Source organism: Gracilinanus agilis, chromosome 3, assembly GCF_016433145.1.
Source record: "Gracilinanus agilis isolate LMUSP501 chromosome 3, AgileGrace, whole genome shotgun sequence".
Lineage (NCBI taxonomy): Eukaryota > Metazoa > Chordata > Mammalia > Didelphimorphia > Didelphidae > Gracilinanus > Gracilinanus agilis.
This window is the reverse complement of record NC_058132.1, coordinates 109,176,052-109,197,279: the sequence shown is the minus strand read 5'-3', so window position 1 is coordinate 109,197,279 and position 21,228 is coordinate 109,176,052. Positions and strand designations below refer to the sequence as shown.

At 36.0% G+C, this 21,228-nt stretch overlaps 1 protein-coding gene across 1 annotated transcript in view; it reads left to right on the top strand.

The window, feature by feature from the left end:
• Window positions 1-21,228, top strand: part of DLG2 (discs large MAGUK scaffold protein 2) — a 1,542,336-nt gene that overhangs the window by 543,074 nt on the left and 978,034 nt on the right. The gene's annotated exons all lie outside the window — the stretch shown is intronic.

Below are 21,228 nucleotides of genomic sequence, written 5' to 3'. Positions count from 1 at the left end.
ATTAACAAAATAAACTACCTAGTGTTATAAAGTAAAGCAATTATATTGAAATATAATTTTCAAAAAAAAATAAGGTTCTATAAGATAGGTTAAGAATGCCTGGTCTAAAAGTGCTTGAAAATAAGATATGCCCCCAAATTGCTTCTGTCTTCTTTTTGCTTGCTTTTTGACAAAAATTCACAATCATCTTTGGATCAAATAACTACATCTTTATTGATGTATGCTTAATGTTTTGTTAATGTCTTTCATTTTTATACAAAAGTCATATCCTGATGCCTCTAACAAACACACTATTAGACATCCCTTGTGACAAAGAAACACGTTAAGCAAAATCAACCTGTGGAGACCTGGGCTGGCAGCATATGCACCATTTTCCCCATCCTTAGAGCCTTGCTGTTATTTTTGTGGTTCAAGATATTCCAGTGAGAAAAGGCCCTCTACCTTTGTAAAACAGCACCTGCTCCTCAACTTGAGATTTTAAAGGGTTGCCTGGGGCACTCCGAGATTAATGACCACAAGTCCCATATATAATCTAGGTGGGCCTTGAATGCAAATCTCAATGCCAAAACTAGTTCTCTATCCCCTAAATCCATATAACAAACATTCTCCAGCCATCACTTTCTACTTCCCAGTTGAGATGAAGGAAATGTGTTTCTTCAGCTACTCTCTGGGACTGAGATCGGTCATTATAATTAACTATCATTGGTCTCTTTTAGTGAATTTATATTATATTAATCCTTGGGTATATTTTTTTCTCCTTCACTTTATATCAGTCTGTGCAGGCCTTCCTACATTTCTTTTCTTCTTAATTCCTTAACCTTCATTGCTTCTAAAAGGAAAATTATAACATTACATTACATACACATGCCACACAGCTTTTTCATCCATCTCTAAAATTATGGGCATTTAAATTCATTTCTAGTTTTTGCTACCACAACAAGTGCTACGGTAGAATGTATTGGGCCTCTCTTTGTGTCACCTTCCTGGCTAGGAGTGAGGACACTGAGTAAATGAGTTGGAACAGTTTCCTGACCTCTCCCAATTTCAAATTACTTTCTAGGTCAGTTAGACAATTTCACTCTTTTACCAAGACTGTATAAGTACGCCTGTCTTTCGTTAACCTTTTCCAATGCTTGTGTCTGTTTTTTATTATTATTGCTGATGTATGTATGAGGTGAAACCTTAGAACTGTCTTAATTTGCATATCTTTTTGTATCTGCCTGTTTTCCCTTCTTTTTATTCTCATTCATTTGGGTAGTTTCCTTCTCTGTTGACTGCCGGTGTCATAATTGCTGTATGAATGCATCTGGAGCTTGTGGAAAACGGGACACCAGGTGCAGAATTGGGAATTTGTTTAATGGCATAGCTCATTGAGAAATGCTTGTGTTGAATCATCAGAATCTGGTGATGGTGCGGATATACTTTACTGAAGAGTGGGTAAATTCCTCCCACCTGCCTCTGCAGAAGCTGGCTTAAAATATTTTTGATACAAAGTAGGAAAAAAAGGGACAGTTTTTCACTGCTAACAATAATCCTTCAACTTATAGAGCAACCTCTTAAAATTTGATAATGTTTCATGCCCAGAATATTCTACACTTTAAACTTCATTTAAAGATTATTGCCTCTCTTGAATTCTCTGTGAGCTTGAGTCTTTAAATATCTTCCCTAGCTTAGGTAACAATGTTTATTTCACTTTTTCTAAGATCTATGACTATTATTGATACATGTATACCATCCACAGTTGCAAATTGTTCTCTGCCTCCAAGGGAAGGTTTAATGAGGATTTGGGGTAAAAAAAAATCATCTAATAGACAACCACTGAGTGAAAAGCATCACTTGCTAGGTGTAAGGGATGTGCCATCAATCACTTGCCCTGTGTTTGAAGCTCCTGGCTACTAGTGCCTTCCACTCCCCAAATTACCTTATATTTTAGCTACATAGATAGATAAATAGATATGGCTATATTCATATAGATATATATACATAGAATATATATTTACAATATCTATATATGGATGTGAATCTATGTGCACATGATATATGTTTATGTTGTTTATTTAGAGGTTCGCATATATTTGTGTTTGTATGTATATATGTGTGTATAGGTACATATATACATATATATATATGTTTTTTAAATGAGAGATGGAATGGAATAGTGAATAATCAGCCGGTTCTAGAATCAAGAGGAATTACGTTCCTCTTAATTAATTAGTTGATTGATCTGACTTATACAACCTGAGCAAATCATATAACTTCCCATTATCTTAGGAAACTTTCTAAAACTACATTACAAACAGGTTCACACTTACATTTTCAGAGGGAATTTGCTCACCGGAGAGTCCCTGATACCACGTATAGCCCAGGTTAGATCCCTTCCCTTTCCGTGATAGTGAAGCTTTCTCATAGTGGATATTCTTATATGAACCTGGCAAACTCAATGTTTCTGAGGATTAATGATTTCTTCTCTTTCATAATTTCTTAAAATAGCTGAATCATCAGTAGTAAAATCTCTAAATAGGGGCAAAATTTGTCAGTTCCCCCAGGAATTTCAAAATAAAACAAAATAAGCAAAAAGAAAAGAGGAAGGAAAGAAGCAAGCATGTATTAATTAGCTGCCTACTATTTCCTAAATACTGGGCTAAACATTTCATTCATATTATCATTTGATGCTGTTATCACTAAATTAGAGTTGAAGAAATTCAAGCAAACAGAGGTTAAATGACTTGTCTAAGTGACACAGCTAGTAAATGTCTGAGGCTATATTTGAATTCAGGTCTTCTTGCTTCCAGGCTCAGAGCTCTGTCCATTACATCATCTATTCGCCTAAAAAAAAAAAGAAGAAGAAGAAGAGGAAGAAGAAGAAAAAGAAGCCTAGATTATGATCTTGGCACTTCTACTTCTTGCATAATATATAAATTCCTCCCACTTCGCAACTGAAGAAATCAAGGCTGTTCACCCTCGAGTAATTTGCATAACCTCTCTAAACTCCAATTTTCTCATTGGTAAAAGAAGGATAATATGAGTTTTCCTGCCCATCTCACAAAAAAAGTTGAAATGATGACCACCATTCTCCAAGTATAGGACACTTCCGGCCCTCCCCCACCAGAACCTGGGCTCTGCTTCCTTGTTGTTGTTCATGGCAACCAGGATTCTTAGGAGTTAAAGAGGAGGAAGCATAATCCACTTCTCTTGTAGCCATGCCAGTTCATCTGTCTTTCTCCAACCCTTTTCTTTCTATTCTAATACTGACAGGGGCAGCTTAATATAGTGCAAAAAACACTTGTCTGAAAGACAGAAGATCTAGATTCAAATTCCAGCTCTTCTCTTAAATAGCACTGCTCTTCTAAAACCTTGATTCTCAAACAGTAAAATGGGTATAAAAATAGTGTCGCTTTCGGAGAGTTATTGTAAGGAACAGGTATACATATGAGAGAATGTAAATAAATTGTGTCGTTACCAAAAGCACTATAACATAAATGTGAACTATTCAATTAGATTTTGAAACTTTCTGTATCAAGGACCTGTGTTTGATTTGTCTTTGTATCTCCCTCCGACTCCCGTTAGTGAGTAGTGCCTTGTTCTGTCATTTTTCAGTCTATCTGATTCTTCGTGCTCCCATTTAGGGTTTTCCTGGTAGAGATGAAATAGTTTGCCATTTTCTTCTTCAGTGATAGGGTTAAGTGACTTGCCCAAGGTTACACAGGTAGTAAGTTTCTGAGTCTGGTTTTGAACTCAAGTTCCTCCTGACTATAGACTCACCCCTCTATCTACTGGGCCACTTTAGCTCTTGGCACTTAATAAATATTTGTTGAAATTTCAAGTGATATTAAATGAGATCCCTGGTGGCATACCTAGTTCAAAGCTGAGCTATTAGGCAGAACTAGATTCTCCAAACTCCTTGACTGTGACCCAGAATGAGATTTTTTTTAAGTTGAAGGAAATGAGGACAAATTTCATTAATTAGAAAGCTCAGCTATAGCATAAGATCCTTAGGAGAAAAAGAAGAAACTGAGTGATGAGATCCTGTCTTAATAATCCCAAGATCACATGGATCCTTTATTTTAAAAGATTTCTTTTGCCACATAGACTGGGATACTATGTATGTAAGAAAAGGAAGACCAAATGCAATGAGATTGAGGGATTTCAAAATCCCAGGACAACATTTGAAGCAATCATTCAACAAACACTGACCAGCTTCTATAGACAGAGTGCTGGTAGTCTAGAATCATGGGAGATATTCTTTTATTAGTCGGAATGCTATAGTAATGAGTGCTTTGGACTTATATAGTTTCTGAAAATAATTCAGAGACTAGATTTTTTTCAAAGAGATGTGGTCAGAATGTAAATTTCCTCCTCTTATCCACATGAAAAAGCACAGCCTAATGTGATAAGAGTTCTGGAATTGGAATCAGACGATTTGGGTTTGAGGCTCACATTTGTCTCTATTTCTGTGAGTCTGACAAGTCACCATCCCACATCCTTGGTTTCTGAAGGGCTTAAGAGCTAGAACAGATGCTATAGAATGTATTTGGATTCAGTGCAATAGACTTAAAGTCTTGGCTATGCCACTTACAACTTTTGGGACCTTGGGCAAGTCAATTAACCTCTGTGATCTCAGGAAAGCCCAGGTTGCTCTCCTTAGTCTCTTATCCCTGCTTTGAAACCAATACAGATGAGGTTTTCCTTATCTTTAAAAATTAGGAGTTGGATTAATGATTTTTCGTGTTCTTGTGACTGTCCAGCTATGCTATTGTGACCCTGAGAAGGCTGAACTGAGTGAAAAGGATTATTTTGTTAAGAAGTAGCATCTGTCTTACTGAGATAGAGAAATGTCCAGGAATAGGAACTAGTTTTTTATATTTCATTTTGGGCCAGCTAGGTGGTTCAATGGATAGAGCACTGGGCCTGGAGTCAGGAAAACCTGAGTTCAAATCCAGTCACAGACATTTACCAGTTATGTTGCCCTGGGCAAATTATTTGCCTCAGTTTCTTCATCTGTAAAATAAGGGAAAAATAATAACAAAGCACTCCAGTATCTGCCAAGAAAACCCCAAATTGCATTATAAAAAGTCAGACATCACTGAAACAACTGAACAACAATCTATCTCAGTTTGAAATTTGCAAAACATTTTATAAATATTATTTGATCTTCATACCAATCCTAGGTGATATGTGCTACTATTATCCCCATTTACAGATGAAGAAACTTATTTAGACAGTGATTAAGTGACTTAAAAACTGGATCACACAACTATTAAGTAGCTGAGGCTGGATTTGAATTCAGTTTTCCCACCCATCCACCCCCGACCCCAGGAAATAAAGAGAAAAGCAAACATATAGGAAATATTGTAGAGGTAAAATCAATAGGAGTTGCAAATTGATTATTTATGAGGAAACAAAGGAGATAAAAAAATCAAAGATAGTTGTGAGGTTGCAAGTTTGGGTGACTAAAAGGATAGTGTTCCCCTTAATAGAAATAGGAAAGTTTCTGGGCAAAGAAAATTGTTTTAGGGGAGAAAATAAGTTGCATTTTGTACATATTGAGTTAGAGTTTTGAGGGGATTCACTTGGGGATATTCAACAAGTATCTAATGTACAGGATTGGAAATCAGGAGAGAAAGTAGGGCTAGATAAAGAGGTCTAAGAAGTCATCTAAAAAGAGATAACAATTGAAATTATTGAAATAACCATTGTTGTTATTCAGTTATTTCTCATTCTGTGACCCTGTTTGGGTTTTTCTTGGCAAAGATACTAGAATGTTTGACATTTCCTTCTCTAGCTCATTTTACAGATGAGGAACTGAGGCAAACAGGATTAAGTGATTTACCCAGAACCTGAGTGATTTGCATTCAGTCTTGCAGATTCCAGGTCAAAAACTCTATCCGTTGCTTCATATAATCTGCTTTCAGTAATCCAGAACTAAATGTAATAATAAAAATAAACTTGCATTTCATAGAGAAGCTTTCATCTATTTCATGCACATTATTTTTTTACTCTTTCTGAATTCTTAGTAAGTTAACAAGCAAATATTGTCTCATTTGACAGCTGTGCATGTGTTTGGGGAAAGGAAAAAGATTTAAGTGGATATTTCAAATTTCTGTAAAAAAATGGAAGGAATTTCAAAAGTTTGTGACTGAATTTGAAACACTCATTCAACAACATTGGTCAGCTTCTATAAGCAGAGCAGTTGTATATTAGGCCCTAGGGAAATAGAAAAATAATTATAATAACCAGAATTCTATAGTGATAAGAGCTCTACATTTGTAATCTTGAAACCATACTTAGACTCCCAGTTAGGCCAGCAGGTAATATAGTACACATACCAACTCTTCAGTTATTTGAAAACAAGTCTCATGGTCTTCACGCAAACCTGTTCCCTCTTCAGTAAATATCTGAAGACCCTGTGGTATAGTGACACAGTTCAACATTCCTTCACTCTCCTGGTCAACCTTCTATGAATGAGCGATGTTCACCTTGCCTACAGTGTGATGACCAGAACTAAAGTCAAAACTTTGGCTATGATCTCAAAAGGACAGGGCAAGTCTTTGTCAAGGTGTCATTCTGGATTCTATGCTTCCATTCATGGAGTCTAGGTCACATAAAATCAGAAGTACATTGGATGGGGAAGCAACAAACCTGGATTAAAATCCCATGTCTGCCACTGTTTTTCAATGTGACCCTAAGCAGCTTCTTCTCCCTGGTTCTCAATTTCCTCCCCTATAAAATGAACAATTAAGACTATATATTCTCTAAGGGCCCTTCTAATGGTCTGATTTTGTTTTGTGTTAGTCTTCCTTCTCCTTATGCTTCCTCATTCTCAAATATTTAAATCATTCATTCAAGAATTCACCTTACTTTTGCTGTTCCTTCAGAATTCCTCCTATTTCCATATCATTAAAATTTACATTTCAGAAAACTAGTGTTGGAGCATTTTTCCCCCTTAATTTTTAATCCTTGAGATCTCTTTAGGTTTTGACATTGAACATCTCCTCATCCCAGACATTCCCTTCTCCCTGCTGATAATAGTTAAGTCATTTACAGTTGATCATCAATGACCATTCATTCTCAGATTTCTTTGCTGGATCCACCTCTGTGTTCCCTCTCCCATGTACACAGTACTCATTACTGAAACCTTTTGTGTCTCCTTATACTTACCCTCAACCATTCACCTAGGTTCAATCAAAATCTCTTTACAGATGACTCATAAATGTATATATTGCTTAAGTATCACTGCCTCAACAAGTCAATAGCAAAAATCACTCTATTTTACTCAAAACTCAGTTCTCTTTTGAACTTTCCTATTTCTGTCTAGGGCTCTACCATCCTTGTATTGCCTAGGATTGCAACCTTAGAATTATTCTTTCTTTTTCTCTACCTCTCATAAAATTAGTTTCCAAGTTTTGTTAATTTTCTTGTCTTGATATCTCTCCTGCCCATCCCACTTTTCCCATATATATAGCCACCATTGCAATAGCTACTTAATTGATCATCTATCTCTATCTTCTCTCTTTTCCAGTCATATATATAGCTTCCAAAATTATATCCCTAAAGAGTAGGTCTGAGCACAACTTTCCTTGCTCAAAGATTTTCTTTTTTTTTTCATTTTTTTCTTTTTACAGTTCCATTAAACAACTTTTTACAATTGTTTTTTGACATTCCAAAATTCAGATTCTTTCCCTCTCTACCCTTCTCCATGAAAAGGTAAATAATATGATATAGGTTTTACTCATACTTTCTTACAATACATATTTCCATATTGTTCATCATAATAGAAGACACATCACATATACAATAGAAATCTCATGAAGGTAATATAGCAGAAGATGGCATGCTTTGATCTGCACTCAGACCTCAGTTCCTTCTTTGGATATCTGTGGATAGCATTTTCATCATGAGTAACTTGTGACTATCTTGGAGTCTAGCTTTGCTGCTAATGGTTTAAACCTTCACAATTGATTATATAATATTTCTGACATTATAGACATTGTTCTCTTGGTTCTGCTCACTTCACTTTACATCAGTTCATGTGTCTTTTGGAACTCATATTGTTCATCATTTCTTAAGGCATAATAGTATCCCAGTACAACCATTTACCACAACTAGTTCATCCATTTCCTAAGTGATGGATACACACACCCACACTCCCAGTTTCCAATACTTAGTCACTATAAAAGAACTGCTAAAAATATTTTAGTACAGGGAGTTCCTTTGCCTTTATCTCTGATCTCTTTAGGATACCGACCCAGTAGAAATATTGCTGGGTCAAAGGGTCTGCATAGTTGTGTGATCATTTGTTGCTCAAGGATTTTCAGTAGTTACCTATTGATTCTAATAAACTCAACCACTTTTGCTTGGTGTTTTAAGCCTTTTGTAATAAGACTCCATCCTGTCTTGGCATAGTGATTTCATATTACCTCACCATCTTCATTAATTTTAGGTTCCAGCCCAACTGATATAATTGTTTTACTCCATCCATGACATTCCATCCCTGATATCTTTGTAGAGGCTGTCCCTCATGCCTGGAATGCTCTCTCTCTCTCCTCACTGCTGCCACTTTTTGGGATAATCCCCAGCTCCTTTCAAAGGTCACTTCAAATGGCATCTCCCATATGAGACATATCTGATCCTTCCAGTTGGTTTTGCTTTTCCCCATCAGTGTGAAATTATTTTGTCTGTATTTTACATTGACTTAGTGGAATTCACACTGTCTCCTCCCTACTCCAATTCCCAATAAAACATAAGCTTTTTAAAAAAAATAATAATTTACTTTCCCCAATTACATGTGAAAAGTTTTAACATTTAATTTTAATAATTCGTTAATTAATATTTAATATTTTAATTTTGAAACTTTGAGTTTCAAATTCTATCCCTCTTTCCTTCCCTTCACCTGAGACAATAAATTATCTGGTATAGATGACACAAGTGAAATCAGAATTTAATTTTTTTAATTTATTTTTATTCTTTTTTAATTACATATTGATACAATTTTCAATAATTTTTCCTGAGATTTTGCTACCCATGTTTTCTCCCTCCCACCATAAGATAGCAGGTAATATGATATAGATTGTATATGTATTTATCCTGTAATACATATTTCTATTTTCATTAATTAAAAGAAGTCATATATATCACTTACACTGAAGAAAAATTTAAGGAGGAAATAAAGTGAAGAATGGCCTACTTCAATCTGCATTCAGATTCCTTTAGTCCATTCTATGGATAATCTTTTCTATCATGAATCCATTGGAATTATCCTAGATTTTTCCATATCCAATAAAATTTAAGCCATTCACAGTTGATCATTGTACTTTATTGCAGTTACTTTGGACAAAATTCTCTTGGTTCTGCTCACTTAATTTTGCATCTCTTTATATAAGTCTTTCTAGTTTTCTTCCTGATTGTACTGTTCATCATTTTTATGGCACAATAATATTCCATTTCAATCATGTATCACAACTTGTTCATCCATATACCAACTGATGGACATCCCCTCAATTTCTAGTTCTTTGCCACCACAATAAGAGCTGCTATAAATATTTTTGGACAAGTAGATCCTTTTCCCCTTTCTAAGAACTTAAGCTTCTTAAGGGCAAGAAGTATTTGCTTTTGCTTTGTATATCAACACCATACACAATGTCAGTGAAATCAAAACTATTTAATAAAAGCTAGTTTAATTAAGTTGAATCACTGCTTTCAGTTAAATTAATATAATTAATCAAAAATAATTATATTTGTAAAAGTGATAAGCACAGAACCTTTCACAAAATAGACACTTAATATGTGCTTGTTCCCCTCCCAATTAAAGTTAATACATTAGTTAGTAAGAATAGGATTCATGGGTAATCTAAAAATCCTGTTTGGGGAGAAAAAAAACTGGCTAATCTCAAGTGTAACTTGCTCCATGGAATGTTCCCCTAAGAAGCCCACTCACTGCCCCAAATGATCTTAAACTTACTTATTGTTTACCTGATAGTCTCTCAGTAGAATGTAAGCAACATGAGGGCAGGAGCTATTTATTTTTGTTATTTCTCTTTAGTACCTGGTATAATGCTTCCTCCATGCCCTGAGTACTTGATGAGTGTTGTATCATTGAATTGACTTTGAATATGGACTATTTTAGGTGAATAATTAGTCCAGTACTTAAAAAGATCTGAAATTTGCCTTCATTTCTCTGTTTCTCAGTAGAGATATTATTGTAGTGAAAGACTCCAAGGTTGAGCAACAAATGGGAATCAGAAGCATAGGTCTGGAAACACAAAACTAGAATTCTAGAGATGGAAAGTACCTTAGGAGTTATCTACTCTAGATACTACATGAAGCAGGAATTCTCTCTATGGCATCCTGAAAGGTGGATGTCCAGCATCTGCTTAAACATCTCTATTGCCGAGGCTATTGTCATCTCCCAGGCAATCTCTTGCATTTGCTTGATACCTCTGGTGATTAGAAAGTTTTCTTTTTTTTCTTGAACCTCTCCTTTTGAAACCCCTTGAAAATAAATGCACTCACTCTGGGAAAAAGCAGAGAATAATCTCATTCCTCTCCTAATGGTTGGTCTCTCAAAGTGGAAAAGTTATTTTTTTCCTTCCTTAGGCTTATGCACATTTCTTGTTGATCTATGAATAATTACAAGTTTCAATCTGCATGAAGTAAAGGTATGCAAAGTCTTTCACTGTGAAACCATCCTGGCAGGAAAAATCTCAAGCCAAATCCTGAGTTACTAATTTCTCCCATCTGCTCTTTTTTTTCCCTTCCTCTTTTGCCCTGGGCTCCCATCTTCCTATTTCTTCCCCTTCATTCTGTTACTTTCTATTTTTTTTGGTTGTCCCTGATCCTATAGTTGTCCCATCATTACACAGCCCACAGTTAGGCTTGCCAGAGGGCTCTCCCTCCATTACAAACAGAAAAAGTTGCTTCCAGCTGGGTTCCTTCTGTATTTTTTAAGAAGCCAATTCTCTGAACATCTGGAGTGGCAGACAGGCATGGCACCATGGGGACCAAAAACAAAAAAATTTCCCCCAAAGTATATGATAGCATCTGCTTCAAATTTTAAGAAATAGATGGGAATTCCTTGGTGGTCAGAAAAGGAATGAATGGGTTACCTTGCATAGATAGCATCCCTGAGCACCTTTCTTTATGCACAGGAACCAGAAGTAAATCCAGGTGATACAGTTTAGGTAGGGAATACTAGACTGAATGTAATAACTCACCTTCAGCATTGTTTGCCCCCCTGACTAGTACACATGGTGTGTGAGGGCTCAGTAGCAATAAGAAACATGACTCAGACTAACATTAAAATCTGCAGCATGCCCCCTCACAAAGCCCTCAAAGCATTAAGGCTGAATTATGACACACAAGAGAGATCCCAAGACCAAAGTTTGCAGATGCTGCCATTGTGCCAATCCCAGTCTCCTTCAGATACATCCCCCGGATTCTTCTCTCTCTGCTGACTTTCTTCAAGTGATCTATTCATGCCAAGTATTGTGTTTTCTATCCTTTGGCCTTACCCCACTCCATAGTCTGTATATCCACCACCAAACCACTAACAACAACATCTTTACTCCCTGACACTCAAAAATTCTGCTGCAAAGATATAAGTTTAATCAAAACCTCCCACATTAACTGATCTCAGAGCAGAGGCAACAGTGGTGAGAATTTTCCCATAGCTCTGGATATAACAGCCTTTAAGACCTAACAATGTCCTAGCTGCCTATAGATATCAAGATTAGAGCCAGTATTTCTAATAGAAAAGTAGAGCTATAAATGATACTTCATTTTCCATCTCATCTCTCTAACTTTGCCCAGGCTATGAACCATGCCTCAAATTCACTGACCTCTTCTCTAGCTCTAGAATCCCTAGCTAGAAGCATCCTTTCCACATCAAGGAGGTTAAGGTTGTGGCACCCCTGCAAACTGAGTAATCCACATAAAAATTTTTGGCCTTCCCTTCTTACCAGAGAAGAAATCCAATTTTTTTCTTTTCCTTTTATGGAGTATTTACAGTAAAATAAATTATTTTTATCTCTGGCATTAAAAGATAAATCTTGTTCATATTATAAAATATTCTATCTATATATACTAATAATATATTATATATAATACTATATATATATGTATATATATATATATATATACTAGGCATTTCTGAGTTTCTGAACGTTTCCTATGTCATCTGTTTGTCTTCACAAGTCCTCTGCAAATTTAGCAAAATTCCCCCCAAAATCCCATCTAATTTCTCATGCCAATCTACAATATACTGAAACTGATGGGGAAAGTCACAGTGTGGAAAGGATACCTGTGCAGTTATTCAGCAAGTAAATATTAAGCAGTTATTATGTGCCAGACACTGTGCTAAGCCCTGGGAATGCAAAGGAAAGCAACAACATTTCCCCTGCCCCCAAAAAGCATACATTCTAATGGGGAAAGCAACAGATGTATATATTAAAAAATACAACTAATCTGAAATAAATAAATATGTAGACATATACATCCATATAAAATATATAGGCAGCCCACTGGGGTTGGAATCAGGAAGACATCTTCAGGAGTTGAAATCTGATACTTATTAGTTGTGCAACCCTGGGCTAGTCACTTAACCTCGTTGCCTCAGTTTCCTCATCTGTAAAATGATCTGGTGAAGGAAATGGCAAACCACTCCATTGTCTTTGCCAAGGAAATCCCCAAATGGGATCACAAAGAGCTGAACACAATTGAAATAACTCAACAATAACATACACACACACACACACACACACACAAGCATGCGTGTGTGTGAGAAAGACTTTTCAATTGTCTCTCTTACTATGAGGATCACATTTGTTCCAAACTGTTCCAGTGCCTATAGCAAAAGTAAACTCCTAAAAATAAAAGATCAATGTGATCTTGGTATTTTTGAGACAGAATGATCACTTAGCTATTTTTCCCCTCTTTTTACTTGTCCCTAGTATTGAGCTCTAGCTGAATCTTTTAATGGAAACTGGGGAAACCAAAAGGCAGAAAAGAGAAGACAAAAGCTGTTTAATACCTCTCCTTTTCTGATTCCTCCCAGATGGCAAAGCATACCCCTGATTCCCAAACATTTTGCTTTTTAATTCTTTTATATATGAAATTATTATTTGATAATACATGCATATTATGTAAATGTATTATATCATATATTTATATTATATGTGTGTATTCTTTTTTATATGTATATAAGTTATGTCCCTAATTAGAATCCAAATTCTCTGAGAGCAGAGACTATTTAACTTTTTTTCTGTTTCACTAGCATCTCAGACAGTGCCTGGAACATAATAATTGCCTAATAAATGTTTATGGTTTGATTGATTTTCTCATTTCTTCAAAGGTCCTGCTTTAATTAGCCTGGATATTCCTTCTATTGATACAAGACAAAACTGTCCATGCCTTAGTAGATAGATGATCTTTGCCAGAGCTTCTTTTGAGAGAGCTTTAGGTAGGTGGTTGTAGGAAATCAGTTGAAGTAGCAGAGTTTGAGGCTGAAAGGCCAGTAACTGATCAGATGTGAAAGATAATAAAGAACCTAATGGTGAATGAGCCATCTGCATCAGCCCATCTCCATGATATTTCTGCCCATCTATGGTGATGCTGTGTATTCACTACCCTTACCTGTCCTGACACAATTATATGGCTATGGAAAAAAAAAGGTTTTTGTTGATGTTCAATATCTCCCTAGAAAATCCACTAGGAAAAATGAAATTATCAAAATGAATTTTCTTATACTAAACTCAAATCTTCCTCTTCATATATTATAGCAATAGTCATGTACTGACTTCTGTATCTCCATGGGAATTACTCTAATCCATCTTCTACATAGTAGATCTTAAGAAAATAATTACCTTTCCCTCTAAATTTTCTCTTAACAGACATTTATTGGTGTGGATGGTCTGTTTTGAAAATACTGAGAAGAAATTACACTCTTGGTGTTCTTAATTTAGCAGATATTTACTAAGCACCAAGTGAATGCCAGGTATGATGCCAGCAACAGTACTACAAGGGCAAAACAAGTTCTGCCCTTAGAAAGCTTATATTTGACTCACGGTTGGGAAGGAGAGGGAACAACATACATATAATAAATACACAGTAAATGGAAAAATATATAAAATCATTTCAAAAGCACTAATAACTATGGGTTAGTTAGGGATCTGAAGGTCTAAAAGGGGAAGGGAGCAGATATTTATTAAACCCCTACTATGTGCCAGTCACTCTTCAGAACATTTTGCAAACATTATATTTGATCTTTACATCTTTGGGAAGAAGTGTTTCTCTTATGCCCATTTTGGAGTTGAGGAAATCGAGGCAGATAGAGGTTAATTGACTAATCCAATGTCAACCAGCTAGTAAATGTCCAAAATCAAATTTGAATTCATCTCTTCCTAGTTCTCTATCTAATACACCACAGGCCTGCCTTTAAAAAGCATGAAATTGTCAGCCACAGCAATGAATTAGTTAATTTTTCCCACAATAAATTCTCATATGATATGGTTTTGAGTTCCCTTAAAATCAAACCCTTCTCCTCTGTATGAGTTTTATTTTCCCAATGACATTCTGAGAAGCTTGTGTCCCGAACCAGTCACAATATTCCAGACAAAATGTATCCAAGATTTTCATAAACACACCATAAGATTGTCATTTTACACCGGTGATCCCTGTTGAACCCAGGCTTCCTGGGCCATATTGCATTGGTACTATTGAATTTTAAATTTAAATGCAAGCTTTTATATTTATCCCTGTTGAATTTCAGTACTTCCATTTAGGCAGCTTATTCTAGCCTGTCAAAACTTTCTGAATCCTGATTTTTGTCACCTAGTTGGTTAATTATTCCTCTGTCCCAACCTCAGAGACATTCACAAACTTAATCCAAGCTATTAATAATAATGATGATGATGCTGATGGTAAAAAGGTCAGATAAGATAAGACCTAGGATGGAGCTGATTATGCTATTTGGAGCTCTTACACCTAGACATATCAAGTGTACATATATATATATATATATATATATGTATATATATATATATATATATAATATGTGTGTGAGACATGGATAGAGATATAGAGACATATTTTATATGATATATCATGTATTTTGTGGCTTGATCATGTAAGTACATATTGAGGTGTATATGTACTATATATGATGTGATTGTTAATATTTTATATCATCATGATATATGCATTATATTTCACATGGGTATAAATACATATTCACCTCTATGTATACATACTCATGTATATATATAATATATTATATGTACATAATAGTATATATTTTCCTTTGTGTATGAGAACACTTGTATTTGCAAAGACACATCCCATCTAGCCTTTCTTATAAAAAGTAAGAGATAATTAGCTATAAATAGATATATGGCTCTAGTCATTTCAGATGTCTCTGAAATCATCTCTTTAAAACCTTAATATGTGATTTAATTATAAAACATTTTATTTTTAGTAGTTTGTTTAGCTTTTTCTTCTCTCCTGTTCAGACCATATAGAAAGTACTTTGGTCAATTGCGGGTTCCAGTTTTTAGAAAGGAGATAGATAAGACGGGGTAGGTCCAGAAAAGGATAAGCAGTTAGGAGAAAAGACTGGTGACCATGAAATTCGGTTGGTTTATGATTAGCTTGGAAGAGAAGACATTTTATGAATAACTCTTCATATATTTGAAGGGTAATCATGTAGAGCAGTGGTTCCCAAACTTTTTTGGCCTACCACCCCCTTTCCAGAAAAAAATATTACTTAGCCCCCTGGAAATTAATTTTTTTTAATTTTAATAGCAATTAATAGGAAAGAAAAATGCACCTGTGGCCATCACCTCCTCCCCAGATCATTGCAGCACCCACCAGGGGTTGGTTGCGCCCACTTTGGGAATCACTGATGTAGAGGAAGGATATATTTATCTTACTTTTTTCTAAGGGGGGCAGCAATAAGTGAGACCCAATTAAACTCAATGCAAGGAAAAACTGACCAACATTTGAGCTCTTCAAAATGGAATAGGTTTCTTTAATAGGAAATGGACTCATTTTTATTCAAAATCTTCAAGCAAAAGCTGGACTATCACTTGTAGGGGATACGTACATATGTTTTATCATTTTGTTTTTTATTTAGGCAGGATGAGGGCTTATTGAGTTGGGAAGGGATTGGATTCAGTGTCCCCTGAAAGTATTTCCCAGCTCTGAGATTCTATGATTCTCTAGAGGTCTCTGTCTCTGAAATCATCTCTTTAAAACCTTAATATGTGAATACTAAAAAAAATAGAACTTATATATCAACCATTCCAACCCCTTGATTTTGAAAGTCAGGAAACTGAAGGCTGAAGGGAAGAAGGGATTTGACCAAGGTTACACAGTTAATACCTTAAATTGCAAATTCAGAAGAAACTAGATTTTGTTACTACATGTTAAATATTCTTTCTACTACACATTTCAATACATATGCATACATATATTTATTTTAGCATACATTTTAATTATTTACTTAGTATTATCTGTACATAAACATTTATATTTTTCACTTACACGAATGTGTGTATGTGTATGGAGAAAAAGAAAAGGAAAAGAGAGAAGGAAGGAGGAGAGGGAAAGGAAAGAATATATATTTTTTTCTCATTGTCCAGAACAGAAGATCTCCCTTCTTGAATCTTTCTTACCTCTCAGTTTGAAATTTGTTATGGACTAGACCAGTGGTGTCAGACTCAAACAGAAAAGGGGTCAGTAATCCCTACATAAGGATCTCTGCTAAACATATAATGACAGTTTTAAAATGTAATACCGTCTATGTTTTTATTGTGTTTTTACTTTAAAATTTCCCAATTATACTCTGGTTCTGCCACCCTCTGAAATGTGGCAGGTAGCATGTGCTTGATATCTCTGGATGGGATCCTCCTCTAACATGCATTTCTGTACATTATCATGCTTTATTTATACATTCCTCTTATCCCCAGTTCATAAATCCCATAAGTTGAAGAGCCCACAAAATTGGAAAACGAAATAAAATAAAAGAGCCAACAAACCAGTCAGTAGATTATGAAAGCACTAAATGCTAAACTGGGAAAGAATCCTAGAGATCCTCTAGTCCAGTCCACCCATTCTGCAAATGAGGAAACCGAATTGTCTACCCCCTTCTTCTCACTTCTTCCTAAATGACAAGTCCTTTAAAGGGAAGGATTCTGTGATATTTTTTTTTTTGCAAACCCAGAATGGGGTGGTCCATGATATTATCCCTTGATCAATATTTGTTAAATAGATGTGGGTTTGGTTTTGTCAGATCTTACCTGTTTGTTGTGCAATACTGAAGCTCTATACTATGAGGAGGAGGAGGATAAGGAAGATACGATATGATAAGAAGATTAGAATGATTATGGAGGGGAGAAGAAGGGAGAGGAGGAAGAGAAGGAGGTAGAGAAGGAGGATGATGATAGGATGAGAAGATTAGAATTATTATGGCAAGAAGGAGGTGAGAGAGGAGGAAGAAAAGGAGGTAGAGAAGGATGAATAGGAGAAGGAGGAAGAGGAAAAGGAGGAAGAAGTGAGCTAGCATTTACTTCGAACTTTGGAATTTTTAAGAGTTGATCCTGTGGCTTGTGTGATAAGAGTATGGACACTTGCCCAGTTATAAAGCTGCCTCTCCTTCCTTTCTCTGCATATAAGAAATCTGGGCATTTGTAACTGAGAGAATATGTCCCCTGGAGATTGTCTCAAAAACCACAAAGCCCTAGATTTAGGGGCAGAACAAGTGGTACACTCTCTGTTCCACAGAAAGTGCACTTTACACTCTGGCTGGAACAATGAGTGTTCTCCTGATTTGCTCCAGGCCTACAGCTCCCTTATGGGTAATATATAACTTTCTATAAATAGCCTCAAAATGACCTACAATTTCATTTTCATTTTTTTCCGCCTCGTATCAACTTTATTGCAGCCAGGGTCAGGCATCTCGCATATCTGAAATGGGTAACTTCCCTCATTCTAAGTTTGGTTTTTGCTTTGTATTATTCTCCAGTTATATACATCTTCCATTTCCACTTAGAGGAAGTGTCAGTTCAAATATCTGTCCTGCTACTGGTTGTGTGTATACCACTCTATGGTGGAGACCATGGAGAGCCAGCCTTGGAGTCAGGAAGACCTGAGTTTAATTCAAATCTTTGATACATGCTGGCCATGTAAACTTGAGCAAGTCATATAATGTCCCAATGCCACAGGCAACTCTGTAAGACTTATGCATGGCAGAGGAGGTAGTGTTTTATATTAATGGAAGGATCTCATCCTCCTCCAATAAAATTATTTGTCTCATCCAAATACACATATCTAAATAAAAGGATATGAATAAATATCAATATGAAATCATAGATATGACCCAGATAGATAGAAAATATACATATGAATATCTCTAGGCAAATAAATCTCTATATAAACCTTTATTAAGGAAGTAGACATTTCACTCTTTTATTTTTTGCTTTTATACATCTAAAACATTTAGCTGTGTCTGAAATAGTAGGTGCTTAATCAATGCCTATCAGTTGTCTGGTTGTATAAGCCTTTATGGAGCACTATGATGGCACTCTGCAGAACACAAAATAAGTATGTTTCCTCTCTTCCTTTAGAGAGTTTACAGGCTCCGGGTAGAGAAGGAATCTGTGCATGAGGAAAAGCTAGAAAGCACAGATAGCTTTTAGGTTATGTCATTCAAATTCTATAATAGGAGTTCAGTGGGCCAGAATCTTTGGGGGAGGTTTTTAGAGGTGGTAGGACTTCTGTTGAGCCTGAAAGGATTTAGAAAAAAAAGTAGAGCAAAAGAGTATTCATAGTGGAGGTGAGAGTATGTACAAAGGCATGAAAGTGGGAATAAATGTAGCATTACATAGAAAGTGTCTAGACTGACCAACTGGAGCAGAGGAGGCATTCAGAGAAAGTGAGAACCTAGATGGATAGGCATATTGGAGCCAGACTAAATAACAGCAGTAGACATTTGTTAAGTGAGGTGAAAATTCTGCAAGGTGCCAATGGGGATAAATTTAACATTTAGATAGGTCACAGTACTTACTTTTATCAAATTTATGGTCTAAGAGGCCTTGAAAGTCAGAAGGAAGAATTTTGGGTTTTATTTGGTAGAAAATAGGGAGCCATGGTGGATTTTTGAGCAGGAGTCATTTGAGAGGAGTGATGATAAAGCTTCTGGAAGTCTCCTTCCAATGTCTCTGAAAATTCTATCTCGCTCTCTGATAAAATTTATCCTCTTTCAGCTGCCCAAGTATTTTGTTGTTTCCTTATCTCTGACTGATTTTTCTTATTCTTTGTCCTCTGAGAGCCATCTAGACTCTCTTGGCTGAAATATAACTTATATTTATCTATACTTGGCTAAATCATTGTAGATTATTAGTATAATAAGATACAAATACTTTCAGAGACTTAAAGTAAGGGCTAATTTCCTACATCCAGTGTCTGGCTTACATATGAACTTTTGCTGTAGCATGTGGTTAAGGGACAAGAGATGACAATTTTGAGGCTCGAAGGAAAGTTAAAGATCATTATAAAATCCAAGCAACCTCATTATTCAGTTGAGAAAACTGAAGATTAGAGGGATTAAATAACTAGCAAATGGTCACAGAGCTGGTATCAGAGACAGAATTCATAGTAGAAACAGATTTCACAGAGATCCTTTGGGTTCATCATCTTTATTTGATACATCAGGAAAGTGAGACCAGGAGAGGCTGACTTGCCCAAAGTCACACTTCTGATTCCCGATCCATTCTAATTCATAGGTTACTACTACCCTGATACTTTTGGCTCTTGTTCCCATGTACAATAAAGATTTTAATTCCAAAGAGCCCAACTAATGATCTGTCCCCAAAATTACATCCTTGCCAGTCTGTGATTTAGAGAACATTCCCAGTAAGCCAACAGAATAGACAATTTTTCCATATCTAAATGAAATCTACAACTTGGTAAGGAGATTGGGGATTCACTGGCAAGTGAGTGAGGGGCTCCTCCCCAATGAAAATTCTTGAAACCAGAAAGTAAAACTCTGTCTACATAATATTCAAGAAGTCAGATTTGTAGATGCAAATGGAGATCACAACCTTGGACTTTTTAATGACTTTGCTTGTCGTCCTTCTGTATCAGCCTTACCCAAATTCTGTATAAACTTTCATGAGAGACATGAGAGTTTGCATGAAAAAAACACATGGAATGCATAGCATTCTTTTAGATCAAGTTAGATTGATTTTTTTTACTATCCTACAGAGACAAAAGCAGCATGGCCCATGGATTAAAGGTCAGTGATGTAGTCAGAAAGGCTTGGGGTCATTTGCTACCCCTGACATACACCAGTTCTCTGACTCAGGGCAAATCACTTAACATATATATCAGCATCCCCAGACAACTCACTAAGATTCTAAGTTACAAACAACACCAAGGAAGAGCTATGAGAAGGCAGCTCCCTCCCCTGCTTTGCAAAAGTCAGGAACTATGAATGGGCAACATTGCATATTATCCTAGACTTTTTCAATACATTGTTCAGTTTTCCTCTTTTTTTATTATTTTGGTTATAAGAGTTGGTTCTCTTTGGATTAAAAAATGTAGGTGACATAAAAATAAAATGTAGCCATTAAGTTGATTTTTAGAATTGTTACACCAGGTGAGGTAGTACACACTTCTAGTCTCTGATATAAGGGAGTGGTGGATTGCTTAAGGACTAAAGATAATTGTGTATTTATACTAGGCCTGGCACCTGGCACCAATATAATGAGCCGCCATCATTTGACAGGAACTGGGGAGGGGGAGCCTAAAGAGGAAAGAACCAGCCCAGAACATGTCAGTTTCTGCGCCAATCAGCAGTAGGGTCAGGCCATGAGTGATTATTACATGTGAAAGGGAATCTCCAAAAAGAAAAGAAAAAGTTTACAGAAGAGTTCCAGATCCCTGCCAGTGAGATATATTGCTATGTGAGAAGTACTGCCAAACTGATGAAATCACAGCCTGAACTAAATATTTGTATATACATGCATACGTGTATGTGCATTTGTATATAAATATGTGAGTGCAAAGAGCAAGAAGAACGAGAAGAGAGTCAAAGACAGAGACAGACAGAAAGACAGACAGACAAACAGAGAGGGAGAGAGAAAAAGAGAGGGAGAGGGGAAAGAGAGTGAAAGAGAGAGAGAGAGAGAGAGAGAGAGAGAGAGAGAGACAGACAGACAGACAGACAGACAGACAGAC